This window comes from Danio rerio, chromosome 5 (assembly GCF_052040795.2).
Source record: "Danio rerio strain M-AB ecotype USA chromosome 5, GRCz13ab, whole genome shotgun sequence".
NCBI lineage: Eukaryota > Metazoa > Chordata > Actinopteri > Cypriniformes > Danionidae > Danio > Danio rerio.
In genome coordinates this window covers 43,541,274-43,557,748 of record NC_141025.1, presented here as the reverse complement: position 1 = coordinate 43,557,748, position 16,475 = coordinate 43,541,274, and the positions used below count along the sequence as shown (strand labels likewise).

At 41.5% G+C, this 16,475-nt stretch overlaps 1 protein-coding gene and 1 long non-coding RNA gene across 6 annotated transcripts in view; both read left to right on the top strand.

Moving 5' to 3' along the window:
- The window catches only part of LOC141385583 (uncharacterized), a 607,868-nt gene that overhangs the window by 522,752 nt on the left and 68,641 nt on the right, over positions 1-16,475 (top strand). The window lies entirely within an intron of this gene.
- LOC147844101 (uncharacterized) lies at positions 2,124-14,874 on the top strand. Its single transcript, XR_015491687.1, has 4 exons — positions 2,124-2,226; positions 4,377-5,815; positions 8,598-10,098; positions 14,607-14,874. It is a non-coding gene; the product is annotated as an uncharacterized LOC147844101 (long non-coding RNA).

The window sequence follows — 16,475 nt, the reverse complement described above, 5'->3', positions numbered from 1 at the left end:
AAGGTAGTTTGTCTTTAAACACAATCTCCACACAATCTCTGATCTGCCTGAAACTTCACATGGTTGATAAAAGTCCGCTCCTGAACACATCCACATAACAATATTGAGTCAGTCATAACGCCACCTGCTGGCAGAAGGTAGTTTGGCTTATACCTCAGCCACACAATGTCCCATGTGCCTGAAACTTCACATGGTTGATAGGATTCCTCTCCGGAAGACATCTACATGCCAATCTTAAGTCACAGTTATAGCGCCACCTGCTGACAGGAGGAAGTTTGGCATAAATCTGTGATTTTCCTAGATCTTTTTTTATATATTGGCTTAAATTATTATTGTTCGCTGTTCTCTGTCATCGTAAGGTCACCAGGCGGCGGTGAGCCCGGGTGCGAGGTCCCTATCATCGCTGCTTGCAGCTTTAATTAGGGACCGAGCACCGAACGGTGCAAGGCCGAACGGTGCAAGGCCCTATTGGAATTGCTCCGTTTATTATTATTATTATTATTATTATTATTCTTTTCCGGAATGAATCGCGATTTTGAGGGGCTAAACATGCCCGAAAACTCACGGAACTTTGCACACGCCTCAGAAGTGGCGAAAATTTACGTTTATTATGGGTCTCGGAAGTGGGCGTGGCAAAATGACTCGACAGCGCCACCTAGAAAAATTAAACGGACGAGCCCCCGATCCACGAATCACGCACATGCACGAAAATTGGCACACACCTCAAACATGCCAAAACATACGAAAAAGTCTCTTGGAGCCATATCTCAAATCCAACAGGAAGTCAGATATTTTTAACTTCCTGCAGCGAAAAAGTGGCATTTTTGCCATTTCCAGGCGTTGTATTTTAACGAACTCCTCCTAGGGATTTTATCCGATCAACACCAAAATTAGATTTTGTCATCTAAAGGCCTTGGCGATGTTAAATTGCGAAGCTTTAGAGTTTTCGTCGATGGGTGTGTCCGTGGCGGCTTCGCAAACTTTGACGATTCGCCACAAAACAGGAAGTCATTATAACTCAGTGATACATTATCCGATCTGCCTCAAAATTCACACGCTTGATAAGCGTCCTGACCTGAACACGTTTACATGCCACTATCCAGATACAGTTATAGCGCCACCTGCTGGCCACAGGAAATGACATGTTTTACAGTGTGACAAACTCCTCCCACAAACTTTATTGTACCAGCACCAAATTTGAGTGGTGTTATCTGAAAGCTCTAGCGATGATATATTGTGAAGATCTAGAGTTTTCGCAGAGGGGCGTGTCTGTGGCGGCATGACAAACCTCAACGCTTCGCCATGGAACAGGAAGTCCTTATAACTCAACCACACCAAGTCCGATCAGCCTAAAACTTCACATGCTTGATAAAAGTCCTTTCCCGAACACATCCCCATAACAATAGTGAAGTGGGCGTGGCAAAATGACTCGACAGCGCCACCTATAAAAATTAAACGGACGAGCCCCTGATCTACGAATCACGCACATGCACGAAAATTGGCACACACCTCAACCACGCCAAAACATACGAAAAAGTCTCTTGGAGCCATATCTCAAACCCAACAAGAAGTCGGATATTTTTAACTTCCTGCGGCAAATAAGTGGCATTTTTGCCATTTCCAGGCGTTGTATTTTAACGAACTCCTCCTAGGGATTTTATCTGATCGACACCAAAATTAGGTTTTGTCATCTAAAGGCCTTGGCGATGTTAAATTGTGAAGCTTTAGAGTTTTTGTCAATGGGCGTGTCCATGGCGGCCTCGCAAACTTTGACGATTCGCCACAAAATCGGAAGTCATTATAACTCAGGCATGCATTATCTAATCTGCCTCAAAATTCACACATTTAATAACAGTCCTGACCTGATCAGGTTTACATGCCGATATCCAGTTACAAATATAGCGCCACCTGCTGGCCACAGGAAATGACATGTTTGACACTGTAACAAACTCCTCCAACAAACTTTCCCGTATCAGCACCAAAATAGAGTGGTGTCATCTGAAAGCTCTAGCGATGATATATTGTGAAGATCTAGAGTTTTTGCAGAAGGGCGTGTCTGTGGCGGCATGACAAACCTCAACGCTTCGCCATGGAACAGGAATTTCTTATAACTCAACCACACAATGTCTGATCTGCCTGAAACTTCACATGATTGATAAAAGTCTTCTTCTGAACACATCCACATAACAATATTGAGTTAGTCATAGCGCCACCTGCTGGCAGAAGGTAGTTTGACTTGTAACTCGGCCACACAATGTCCGATCTGCCTGAAACTTCACATGGTTGATAAAAGTCCGCTCCTGAACACATCCACATAACAATATTGAGTCAGTCATAACGCCACCTGCTGGCAGAAGGTAGTTTGGCTTATAACTCAGCCACACAATGTCCCATGTGCCTGAAACTTCACATGGTTGATAAGATTCCTCTCCGAAAGACATCTACATGCCAATCTTAAGTCACAGTTATAGCGCCACCTGCTGACAGGAGGAAGTTTGGCATAAATCTGTGATTTTCTTAGATCTTTTTTTATATATTGGCTTAAATTATTATTGTTCGCTGTTCTGTGTCATCGTACGGTCACCAGGCAGGGGTGAGCCCGGGTGCGAGGTCCCTATCATCGCTGCTTGCAGCTTTAATTATTATTATTATTATTATTCTTTTCCGGAATGAATCGCGATTTTGAGGGGCTAAACATGCCCGAAAACTCACGGAACTTTGCACACGCCTCAGAAGTGGCGAAAATTTACGCTTATTATGGGTCTCGGAAGTGGGCGTGGCAAAATGACTCGACAGCGCCACCTAGAAAAATTAAAAGGACGAGCCCCCGATCCACGAATCACGCACATGCACGAAAATTGGCACACACCTCAAACATGCCAAAACATACGAAAAAGTCTCTTGGAGCCATATCTCAAATCCAACAGGAAGTCAGATATTTTTAACTTCCTGCAGCGAAAAAGTGGCATTTTTGCCATTTCCAGGCGTTGTATTTTAACGAACTCCTCCTAGGGATTTTATCCGATCAACACCAAAATTAGGTTTTGTCATCTAAAGGCCTTGGCGATGTTAAATTGCGAAGCTTTAGAGTTTTCGTCGATGGGTGTGTCCGTGGCGGCTTCGCAAACTTTGACGATTCGCCACAAAACAGGAAGTCATTATAACTCAGTGATACATTATCCGATCTGCCTCAAAATTCACACGCTTAATAAGCGTCCTGACCTGAACACGTTTACATGCCACTATCCAGATACAGTTATAGCGCCACCTGCTGGCCACAGGAAATGACATGTTTTACAGTGTGACAAACTCCTCCCACAAACTTTATTGTACCAGCACCAAATTTGAGTGGTGTTATCTGAAAGCTCTGGTGATGATATATTGTGAAGATCTAGAGTTTTCGCAGAGGGGCGTGTCTGTGGCGGCATGACAAACCTCAACGCTTCGCCATGGAACAGGAAGTCCTTATAACTCAACCACACCAAGTCCGATCAGCCTAAAACTTCACATGCTTGATAAAAGTCCTTTCCCGAACACATCCCCATAACAATAGTGAAGTGGGCGTGGCAAAATGACTCGACAGCGCCACCTATAAAAATTAAACGGACGAGCCCCTGATCTACGAATCACGCACATGCACGAAAATTGGCACACACCTCAACCACGCCAAAACATACGAAAAAGTCTCTTGGAGCCATATCTCAAACCCAACAAGAAGTCGGATATTTTTAACTTCCTGCGGCAAATAAGTGGCATTTTTGCCATTTCCAGGCGTTGTATTTTAACGAACTCCTCCTAGGGATTTTATCTGATCGACACCAAAATTAGGTTTTGTCATCTAAAGGCCTTGGCGATGTTAAATTGTGAAGCTTTAGAGTTTTTGTCAATGGGCGTGTCCGTGGCGGCCTCGCAAACTTTGACGATTCGCCACAAAATCGGAAGTCATTATAACTCAGGCATGCATTATCTGATCTGCCTCAAAATTCACATGTTTAATAAGAGTCCTGACCTGAACACATTTACATGCCAATATACAGATACAGTTACAGCGCCACCTGCTGGCCACAAGAAATGTCATGATTTACAGAGTAATAAACTCCTCCCACAAAATTTTTCGTATCAGCTCCAAGTTTGGTTGGTTGTTATCTGAAAGTTCTAGCAATTACATTTTGTTAGGGTCTGAAATTTTCACAGAAGGGCGTGTCTGTGGCAGCATGACAAACCTCAACGCTTCGCCATGGAACAGGAAGTCCTCATAACTCAACCACACAAAGTCCGATCAGCCTGAAACTTCACATGGTTGATAAAAGTCCTCCCCTGAACACATTCACATAACAATATTGAGTCACAGTCATAGCGCCACCTGATAGCAGAAGGTAGTTTGGCTTATAACTCAGCCAAACAATGTCCGATCTGCCTGAAAATTCACAGGTTAGATGAGATGCCTCTCCTAAAGACATCTACATGCCGATCTTGAGTCACAGTTATAGCGCCACCTGCTGACAGGAGGAAGTTTTGCATAAATCTGTGATTTTTCTCAGGTTCTTTATATATATCGGCTGAAATTAATATTGTTCGCTGTTCTCTGTTATCCTGAGGCTACCGGGCGGCGGTGAGCCTGGGTGCGAGGTCCCTATCATCGCTGCTTGCAGCTTTAATTATTATTATTATTCTTTTCCGGAATGAATCGCGATTTTGAGGGGCTAAACATGCCCGAAAACTCACGGAACTTTGCACACGCCTCAGAAGTGGCGAAAATTTACGTTTATTACGGGTCTCGGAAATGGGTGTGGCAAAATGACTCGACAGCGCCACCTAGAAAAATTAAACGGACAAGCCCCCGATCCACGAATCACGCACATGCACAAAAGTTGGCACACACCTCAAACATGCCAAAACATACAAAAAAGTCTCTTGGAGCCATATCTCAAACCCAACAGGAAGTCGGATATTTTTGACTTCCTGCGGCGAAAAAGTGGCGTTTTTGCCATTTCCAGGCGTTGTATTTTAACGAACTCCTCCTAGGGATTTTATCCGATCGACACCAAAATTGGGTTTTGTCATCTAAAGGCCTTGGCGATGTTAAATTGCGAAGCTTTAGAGTTTTCGTCGATGGACGTGTCCGTGGCGGCCTCACAAAGTTTGACGATTCGCCACAAAACAGGAAGTCATTATAACTCAGGCATGCATAATCCGATCTGCCTCAAAATTCACACGTTTGATACGAGTCCTGACCTGAACACGTTTACATGCCAACATCCAGATACAGTTATAGCGCCACCTGCTGGCCACAGGAAATGTCATGTTTTACAGAGTAACAAACTCCTCCCACAAATTTTATCGTATCAGCACCAAAATTGGGTAGTGTTATCTAAAAGCTCTAGCGATGATATATTGTGAAGATCTAGAGTTTTCACAGAGGGGCGTGTCCGTGGCGGCATGACAAACCTCAACGCTTCGCCATGGAACAGGAAGTCCTTGTAACTCAACCACAAAATGTCTAATCAGCCTGAAACTTCACATGGTTGATAAACGTCCTCTCCTGAACACATCCACATAACAATATTGAAGTGGGCGTGGCAAAATGACTCAACAGCGCCACCTATAAAAATTAAACGGACGAGCCCCCGATCTACAAATCACGCACATGCACGAAAATTGGCACACACCTCAAACATGCCAAAACATACGAAAAAGTCTCTTGGAGCCATATCTCAAACTCAACAGGAAGTCGGATATTTTTAACTTCCTGCGGCGAAAAAGTGGCTCTTTTGCCATTTCTAGGCGTTATATTTTAACGAACTCCTCCTACACAGCAAATTTTAGATAGTAGATTTAACTACCTTAGAGTTAAAATTAACACTCCCTCAGAGTTTATATGGGAACCACTTTAAGTGTTAAAAATGACACTTTTGAAAGTGTTAACATTGTCAACACCAAGAGAGTGTTAATTAGCAAACTATTATTGTATAAAATATCTGTTAAATTTCCAAAAAAATACCAGCAGCTGTGGTTGCCAGAAGCTTTCTGTGAAAAACATGGAAGTTTTATAGAACTGTATAAATTTACAAAAAATAACCATATTTCATGAACTAATACAATGTTCAGTTTACAAAATCATAGCTTAGTGCACAAAAATGTAAAGTCTTTAGATGCAATAATGTTTTCATGTGTGATTGCAATTAGCAAACAGATTTTGACTGCATTAGTAACTACACAGTTACCTTTAAACAAAAGAAGATGCAGCATAACATCAAATACTCTCGGTTCATCTTGGACTTGAACAGAGACGCTATTATCCTCCACAATGGTAACACAAAAACCGTTTTGCTGTTTTTCTTTCTTTTTTTTCATTTTTAGATTTTACGGAAAAACACCAGCAGCTGTGGTTGCCAGTAATCTGCTGTTTTTAACATTCATAAATTCAGTTTACAGAATATTTCTGTTAAAAACACATTCAACAGTCTGTATTTTTTATCGATCTCACACTGCAAATTTTAGATTTAATAGATTTAACTACCTTAGAGTTAAAATTAACACTCCCTCAGAGTTTATATGGGAACCACTATAAGTGTTAAAATAACATTTTTGAAAGTGTTAAAATGTTTAACACCCAGAGTGTTAATTAGCAAACTCTTATTGTGTAAAACATCTGTTAAATGTATGTCAAAATACTGGCAGCAGTGGTTGCCAGTAATCTGCTGTTTTCAACTTTTTACATTCGTAAATTCAGTTTCCAGTATATTTCTGTTAAAAACAAATCCCATAGTCTGTATTTTTCATTCCAACACACTTAAGCCTTAAATTCCAGAGCCAAATCCTAACTAGTGTCCTCCCTACAGAGGGCTGAACACTCAAGACAGTGATGAAGTTAATGAGACAATTAAGTGTCTAATTAAAGGAGGATTGAGAATTGTTGATGAACAACTGTTAACAAGCAGAATCACCGAAGGACAGAAAAACACAAACCAAAACCAAAGATGAAATCAACTGAGAAAAAAAACTCTAAATAAAATAATAATCAATAAAAATAAAACAAATTACACAATAAAAAATTTTATTTTTCAACATCTTTAAAAAAAACTCATCACATTAAACAACTCATCATGGAGCTTCACCTATTACTGACCTTTGACTTTATTTCTGTCATGTGAACAAAAGCTCTTAATGAAATTTCTGTTGTTCATTTGAAGTCACCACGATGGAGGACAGAGTCTGCTTTAGTCGGGCTCTTCAACCGCTTGCTATAAATGTCTTTTACTTTGGCTGCTATAGTTTATGTTAATTGCACTATAAATACATATAGCAGGAAAAGCCGAAAGAAAATTAAAGTGTCAGTCTGAAGAGATTATTTATGATATCATAGCCTTCCTTTCCTGCTTGTTTTCTAACTCAAGATCATATTAGTTATGTGTGAGAAATAAATAATATACATAAATGAAACCACTGAAGCTCCAATAAAATAAAAATACAATTCACAATGAGAATGTTTGATCTATGGCAGAACTCAAAAACACCCAGACATCAACAATTAGTCTTTGAATCTCAATAATGGTGACAAACAAAAAAATTAAAATCAAGTAAAAAAAACTATCTACTGAAATATCACCTCCCAAAAACAACACAAAATAAAGGAAAAGAGATTGTAAGAACATAAAGCTGCATAATTTATTCATGCTGCAATGCATGCTGGGAGCTTTGTACCATGCAGCTTTTTTTTTTTAGCAACCACGGTTGAGGTTCATATGTTGATTCTTGATGACTGTGTGTCATACAGAGCAAGCTGGAACTTAAATGTTTAGTGCATGACACTCTAATTAATAATTGCATCCTAATTGTTAGTTGAATTTCTATAACTATATTTGCATATTTTTATGAATCAACTTATTAAACACCTGAAATTTAATCTAGAACAATTAAGCATAAACGTATAGTTTCTCTTGACCTTTCTTGCTATAACTGATGAGTTTTAGAAACACAGCTATAACAGTCAGAGAAACATTTGGATATAAGAGTAAAACTTCAAGAGCTCAAATAAGCAGCCTCTGATCTCCATGATGGTGAGGTCAAATGAAATATTTTTTAATAAAAAAATCTAAACCTCTGTTCATTGTCAAATATTCTTACAGAAATGAAGTCAAACTGTAATCAGTGAAGCTGCTTATGCTATTATTTAATGGAGTTGTTTAATCCTCTGTTTTAATTCAGCTGGTTTGGTGTGAGGCTGTGTCTGTAGTTTTATTTCTTCCTTCAATTTCTTATTCTTTCAGTGATTGTGCTTGTTAACAGCAGGTGTTCAACAGCAGGTGTCTGAATTCACTTATTTGTGGTCATTTACTCTGTCTAGTGGACTAAACTAATTGACCAATTTAAGGGCCAGGTGAATGAGGATGTGGCGAGATTTCAGACACTGATTAGTTTCTCAAATACAAGGGTTTTCTACAAAGGTAGATACATGTTACTCTGTATGACAAGGAGGCAAATCAGCTTCCAACGCAGAGAGGGTTATTTTACCTTCATCTAACTCTAGAATTTTAACACTTTACTCTGAATTACCACAACACTTGAAATTTAACACCAATGAATTTGCTGTGTAGGGATTTTATCTGATTGACACCAAAATTTTGTTTTGTCATCGTAAAGCCTTGGTGATGTTAAATTGCGAAGCTTTAGAGTTTTCATCGATGGCCGTGTCCGTGGCGGCCTCGCAAACGTTGATGATTCGCCACAAGACAGGAAGTCGTTATAACTCAAGCATGCAATATTCGATCTGCCTCAAAATTCACACATTTAATAAAAGTTCTGACCTGAACAGGTTTACGTGCCGATTTCCAGTTACAGTTATATCGCCACCTGCTGGCTACAGGAAATGACATGTTTGACACTGTAACAGACTCCTTCCACAAACTTTCCCGTATCAGCACCAAAATAGAGTGGTGTCATCTGAAAGCTCTAGTGATGATATATTGTGAAGATCTAGAGTTTTTGCAGAGGGGCGTGTCTGTGGTGGCATGACAAACCTCAACGCTTCGCCATGGAACAGGAAGTTATTATAACTCAACCACACAATAGCTGCGTCCCAAATGGCACACTATACACTATGCACTCATGCACTATGTACTTATGCACTTACACACTCAACAGGAAAGTATATGTATGTAGTGTTGTCCCAAATGGCACACTAATGTTTTTTTACTAAGCGGAAATTCAAACCGTTTCCCTGATGACGTTTGACAGTTGCCAAATCATTGAAATAAATGACCAAACTATCAAATAAAACCTGCAGTGAGTGTTGCCGCATTCACCATCGGGAGGCACTATAATCACTCTCGTAGGAGAATTTTGCTTTCACCATCCAAAATAAATAAAGTTATTCAACATGTGCGTCCGATAGCTCCGCCCCTTCCGCTACGTAAGCAAACTTGCGGTCGTTGAGTGCGTGAAGTGTCCATCATTACACACTTCATTTTAGCGGCTGAATGAGTGCATCATCCGGGTAATTAAAGTTCTCTTATTATTTTTAGAGTTTTCAGTGTGAACGCACTACTTACACTATTTATACTACAAAATGGCGTAGAATAGTGCATAAGTATGCGATTTGGGACGCAGCTAATGTCTGATCTGCCTGAAACTTCACATGATTGATAAAAGTCCTCTTCTGAACACATCTACATAACAATATTGAGTCAGTCATAGCGCCACCTGCTGGCAGAAGGTAGATTGGCTTATAACTCAACCACACAAAGTCCGATCTGCCTGAAACTTCACAAGGTTGATGAAAGTCCCCTCCTAAACACATCTACATAACAACATTGAGTCTGTCATAGCGCCACCTGCTGAAAAAAGGCAGCTTGGCTTATAACTCAGCCAGACAATGTCCGATCTGCCTAAAACTTCACATGGTTGATAAGTTTCCTCTCCTGAAGACATCTACATGCCAATCATGAGTCACAGTTATAGCGCCACCTGCTGACAGGAGGAAGTTTGGCATAAATCTGTGATTTTCTCAGATATTTTTAATATATCGGCTTAAATTATTACTGTTCGCTGTTCTCTGTCATCCTGATGCCACCGGGCGTCGGTGAGCCCGGGTGCGAGGTCCCTATCATCGCTGCTTGCAGCTTTAATTATTATTATTATTATTATTCCGCCCCCTATCGGGGCACTTTTGAGGGTCTAAACATGCCCAAAAACTCATAAAAAATTGCACACACACCAAACGCGGTGTAAATAGCAGGTTGATATGGGTCTCGGAAGTGGGCGTGGCAAAATGACTCGACAGCGCCACCTAGAAAAATTAAACGGACGAGCCCCCGATACACGAATCACGCACATGCATGAAAATTGGCACACACCTCAAACATGCCAAACCATACGAAAAAGTCTCTTGGAGCCATATCTCAAACCCAACAGGAAGTCGGATATTTTTAACTTCCTGCGGCGAAAAAGTGGCGTTTTTGCCATTTCCAGGCGTTGTATTTTAACGAACTCCTCCTAGGGATTTTATCCGATCAACACCAAAATTGGGTTTTGTCATCTAAAGGCCTTGGCGATGTTAAATTGCGAAGCTTTAGAGTTTTCGTCGATGGGTGTGTCCGTGGCGCCCTCGCAAACTTTGATGATTCGCCACAAAACAGGAAGTCGTTATAACTCAGGCATGCATTATCAGATCTGCCTCAAAATTCACACGCTTGATAAGCATCCTGACCTGAACACGTTTACATGCCAATATCCAGATATAGTTATAGCGCCACCTGCTGGCCACAGGAAATGACATGATTTACGGAGTAATAAACTCCTCCCACAAATTTTTTCGTATCAGCACCAAAATTTGGTAGTGTTATCTAAAAGCTCTAGCGATAATATATTGTGAAGATCTAGAGTTTTCGCAGAGGGGTGTGTCCGTGGCGGTATGACAAACCTCAACGCTTCGCCATGGAACAGGAAGTCCTTATAACACAACCACACAATGTCCGATCTGCCTGAAACTTCACATGGTTGATAAACGTCATCTCTTGAACACATCCACATAACAATATTGAAGTGGGCGTGGCAAAATTACTCGACAGCGCCACCTAGAAAAATTAAACGAACGAGCCCCCAAGCTACGAATCACGCACATGCACGAAAATTGGCACACACCTTAAACATGCCAAAACATACGAAAAAGTCTCTTGGAGCCATAACTCAAACCCAACAGAAAGTCAGATATTATTAACTTCCTGTGGCGAAAAAGTGGCATTTTTGCCATTTCCAGGCGTTGTATTTTAACAAACTCCTCCTAGGGATTTTATCCGATCGACACCAAAATTGGGTTTTATCATCTAAAGGCCTTGGCGATGTTAAATTGCGAAGCTTTAGAGTTTTCATTGATGGGCGTGTCCGTGGCGGCCTCGCAAACTTTGATGATTCGCTACAAAACAGGAAGTCGTTATAACTCAGGCATGCAATATTCGATCTGCCTCAAAATTCACACATTTAATAACAGTCCAGACCTGAACAGGTTTACGTGCCGATATCCAGTTACAGTTTTAGCGCCACCTGCTGGGCACAGGAAATGACATGTTTGACACTGTAACAAACTCCTTCCACAAACTTTCCCGTATCAGCACCAAAATAGAGTGGTGTCATCTGAAAGCTCTAGTGATGATATATTGTGAAGATCTAGAGTTTTTGCTGAGGGGCGTGTCTGTGGTGGCATGACAAACCTCAACACTTCGCCATGGAACAGGAAGTTATTATAACTTAACCACACAATGTCTAATCTGCCTGAAACTTCACATGATTGATAAAAGTCCTCTTCTGAACACATCTAGATAACAATATTGGGTCAGTCATAGCGCCACCTGCTGGCAGAAGGTAGATTGGCTTATAACTCAACCACACAAACTCCGATCTGCCTGAAACTTCACATGGTCGATTAATTTCCATTACTGAAGACATCTACATGCCAATCTTAAGTCACAGTTATAGTGCCACCTGCTGGCAGATGGTAGTTTGCAGTATAACTCAACCACACAAAGTCCGATCTGGCTGAAACTTCACAAGGTTGATAAAAGTCCTCTCCTGAACACATCTACATAACAACATTGAGTCTGTCATAGCGCCACCTGCTGACAAAAGGCAGTTTGGCTTATAACTCAGCCAAACAATGTCCAATCTGCTTAAAACTTCACATGGTTGATAAGTTTCCTCTCCTGAAGATATCTACATGCCAATCATGAGTCACAGTTATAGCGCCACCTGCTGACAGGAGGAAATTTGGCATAAATCTGTGATTTTCTCAGATTTTTTTTAATATATCGGCTTAAATTATTACTGTTCGCTGTTCTCTGTCATCCTGTGGCCACCGGGCGGCGGTGAGCCCGGGTGCGAGGTCCCTATCATCGCTGCTTGCAGCTTTAATTATTATTAGGGACCGAGCACCGAAACGGTGCGTAGGCCCTATTGGAATTGCTCCGTTTATTATTATTATTATTATTATTATTATTATTAGGGACCGAGCACCGAAACGGTGCGTAGGCCCTATTGGAATTGCTCCGTTTATTATTATTATTATTAGGGACCGAGCACCGAACGGTGCAAGGCCCTATTGGAATTGCTCCGTTTATTATTATTATTATTATTATTATTATTATTATTCTTTTCCGGAATGAATCGCGGTTTTGAGGGGCTAAACATGCCCGAAAAGTCACGAAACTTTGCACACGCCTCAGAAGTGGCGAAAATTTACGTTTATTATGGGCTCCGGAAGTGGGCGTGGCAAAATGACTCGACAGCGCCACCTAGAAAAATTAAACGGACGAGCCCCCGATCCACGAATCACGCACATGCACGAAAATTGGCACACACCTCAAACATGCCAAAACATACAAAAAAGTCTCTTGGAGCCATATCTCAAACCCAACAGGAAGTCGGATATTTTTACCTTCCTGCGGCGAAAAAGTGGCGTTTTTGCCATTTCCAGGCGTTGTATTTTAACGAACTCCTCCTAGGGATTTTATCCGATCAACACCAAAATTGGGTTTTATCATCTAAAGGCCTTGGCGATGTTAAATTGCGAAGCTTTAGAGTTTTCGTTGATGGGCGTGTCCGTGGCGGCCTCGCAAACTTTGACGATTCGCCACAAAAGAGGAAGTAGTTATAACTCAGGCATGCATTATCCGATCTGCCTCAAAATCCACACGCTTGATAAGCTTCCTGACCTGAACACATTTACATGCCACTATCCAGATACAGTTACAGCGCCACCTGATGGCCACAGGAAATGACATGATTTACGGAGTTATAAACTCCTCCCACAAATTTTATCGTATCAACACCAAAATTGAGTGGTGTTATCTGAAAGCTCTAACGATGTTATATTGTGAAGATCTAGAGTTTTCGCAGAGGGGTGTGTCCGTGGCGGTATGACAAACCTCAACGCTTCGCCTTGGAACAGGAAGTCCTTATAACACAACCACACAATGTCCGATCAGCCTGAAACTTCACATAGTTGATGAACGTCATCTCTTGAACACATCAACATAACAATATTGAAGTGGGCGTGGCAAAATGACTCGACAGCGCCACCTAGAAAAATTAAACGGACGAGCCCCCGATCTACGAATCACGCACATGCACAAAAATTGGCACACACCTCAAACATGGCAAAACATACGAAAAAGTCTCTTGGAGCCATATCTCAAACCCAACAGGAAGTCGGATATTTTTAACTTCCTGTGGCGAAAAAGTGGCGCTTTTGCCATTTTCAGGCGTTGTATTTTAACGAACTCCTCCTAGGGATTTTATCTGATAAACACCAAAATTGGGTTTTGTCATCTTAAAGCCTTGGTGATGTTAAATTGCGAAGCTTTAGAGTTTTCATCGATGGGCGTGTCCGTGGCGGCCTCGCAAACTTTGATTCGCCACAAAACAGGAAGTCTTTATAACTCTGGCATGCATTATCAGATCTGCCTCAAAATTCACACATTTAATAACAGTCCTGACCTGATCAGGTTTACGTGCCGATATCCAGTTGCAGTTACAGCGCCACCTGCTGGCCACAGGAAATGACATGTTTGACACTGTAACAAACTCCTTCCACAAACTTTCCCGTATCAGCACCAAAATAGAGTGGTGTCATCTAAAAAATCTAGCGATGATATATTGTAAAGATCTAGAGTTTTTGCAAAGGGGCGTGTTTGTGGTGGCATGACAAACCTCAACGCTTCGCCATGGAACAGGAAGTCCTTATAACTCAACCACACAATGTCCGATCTGCCTGAAACTTCACATGGTTGATAAAAGTCCGCTCCTGAACACATCCACATAACAATATTGAGTCAGTCATAACGCCACCTGCTGGCAGAAGGTAGTTTGGCTTATAACTCAGCCACACAATGTCCCATGTGCCTGAAACTTCACATGGTTGATATCATTCCTCTCCGGAAGACATCTACATGCCAATCTTAAGTCACAGTTATAGCGCCACCTGCTGACAGGAGGAAGTTTGGCATAAATCTGTGATTTTCTTAGATCTTTTTTTATATATTGGCTTAAATTATTATTGTTCGTTGTTCTCTGTCATCGTAAGGTCACCGGGCGGCGGTGAGCCCGGGTGCGAGGTCCCTATCATCGCTGCTTGCAGCTTTAATTATTATTATTATTATTCTTCTCTCCAATGAATCGCGATTTAGAGGGGCTAAACATGCCCGAAAACTCACGCAACTTTGCACACGCCTCAGAAGTGGCGAAAATTTACGTTTATTATGGGTCTCGGAAGTGGGTGTGGCAAAATGACTCGACAGCGCCACCTAGAAAAATTAAACGGACGAGCCCCCGATCTACGAATCACGCACATGCACGAAAATTGGCACACACCTCAAACATGCCAAAACATACGAAAAAGTCTCTTGGAGCCATATCTCAAACCCAACAGGAAGTCGGATATTTTTGACTTCCTGCGGCGAAAAAGTGGCGTTTTTGCCATTTCCAGGCGTTGTACTTTAACGAACTCCTCCTAGGGATTTTATCCGATCGACACCAAAATTGGCTTTTGTCATCTAAAGGCCTTGGCGATGTTAAATTGCGAAGCTTTAGAGTTTTCGTCAATGGGTGTGTCCGTGGCGGCTTCGCAAAATTTGACAATTCGCCACAAAACAGGAAGTCGTTATAACTCAGGCATGCATTATCCGATCTGCCTCAAAATTCACACGTTTGATAACAGTCCTGACCTGAACACGTTTACATGCCAATATCCAGATACAGTTACAGCGCCACCTGCTGGCCACAGGAAATGACATGTTTTACAGAGTAACAAACTCCTCCCACAAATTTTATCGCATCAGCACCAAAATTGGGTAGTGTTATCTAAAAGCTCCAGCGATGATATATTGTGAAGATCTAGAGTTTTCGGAGAGGGGCGTGTCCGTGGCGGCATGACAAACCTCAACGCTTCGCCATTGACCAGGAAGGCTTTATAACTCAACCACACAATGTCCGATCTGCCTGAAACTTCACATGGTTGTTAAAAGTCTTCTCCTGAACACATCCACATAACAATATTGAAGTGGGCGTGGCAAATAGACTCGACAGCGCCACCTACCAAAATTAATCGGACGAGCCTCTGATATACGTATCACACACATGAACGAAAATTGTCACACACCTCAAACATGCCAAAACTTACGAAAAAGTCTCTTGGAGCCATATCTCAAACTCAACAGGAAGTCAGATATTTTTAACTTCCTGCTGTAAAAAAGTGGCGATTTTGCCATTTCCAGGCGTTGTATTTTAACGAACTCCTCCTAGGGATTTTATCCGATCAACACCAAAATTTGGTTTTGTCATCTAAAGGCCTTGGCGATGTTAAATTGCGAAGATCTAGAGTTTTCGGAGAGGGGCGTGTCCGTGGCGGCATGACAAACCTCAACGCTTTGCCATTGACCAGGAATTCCTTATAACTCAATCACACAATGTCCGATCTGCCTGAAACTTCACATGGTTGATAAAAGTCCTCTCCTAAACACATCCACATAACAATATTGAGTCAGTCATAGCGCCACCTGCTGGCAACCGGAAGTTTGGCTTATAACTCAGCCACACAATGTTTGACCTGCCTGAAAATTCACATGGTTTATTAAAATCCGCTCCTGAAGACATCTACAAGCCAATAATGAGTCACAGTCATAGCGCCACCTGCTGGCAATAGGAAGTTACTTATAACTCAGCCAAACAATGTTCGATCTGCCTGAAAAATTACATGGTGAAAAAAAATTTATCTCCTAAAGACATCTACATGCCAATATTGACACACAGTCTAAGCGCAACTTGCTTACAGGAGGAAGTTTGGCATAAATCTGTGATTTTTCTCAGGTTTTTTAAATATATATTGGCTTAAATTATTATTGTTCGCTGTTCTCTGTCATCCTGAGGCCACCGGGCGGCGGTGAGCCCGGGTGCGAGGTCCCTATCATCGCTGCTTGCAGCTTTAA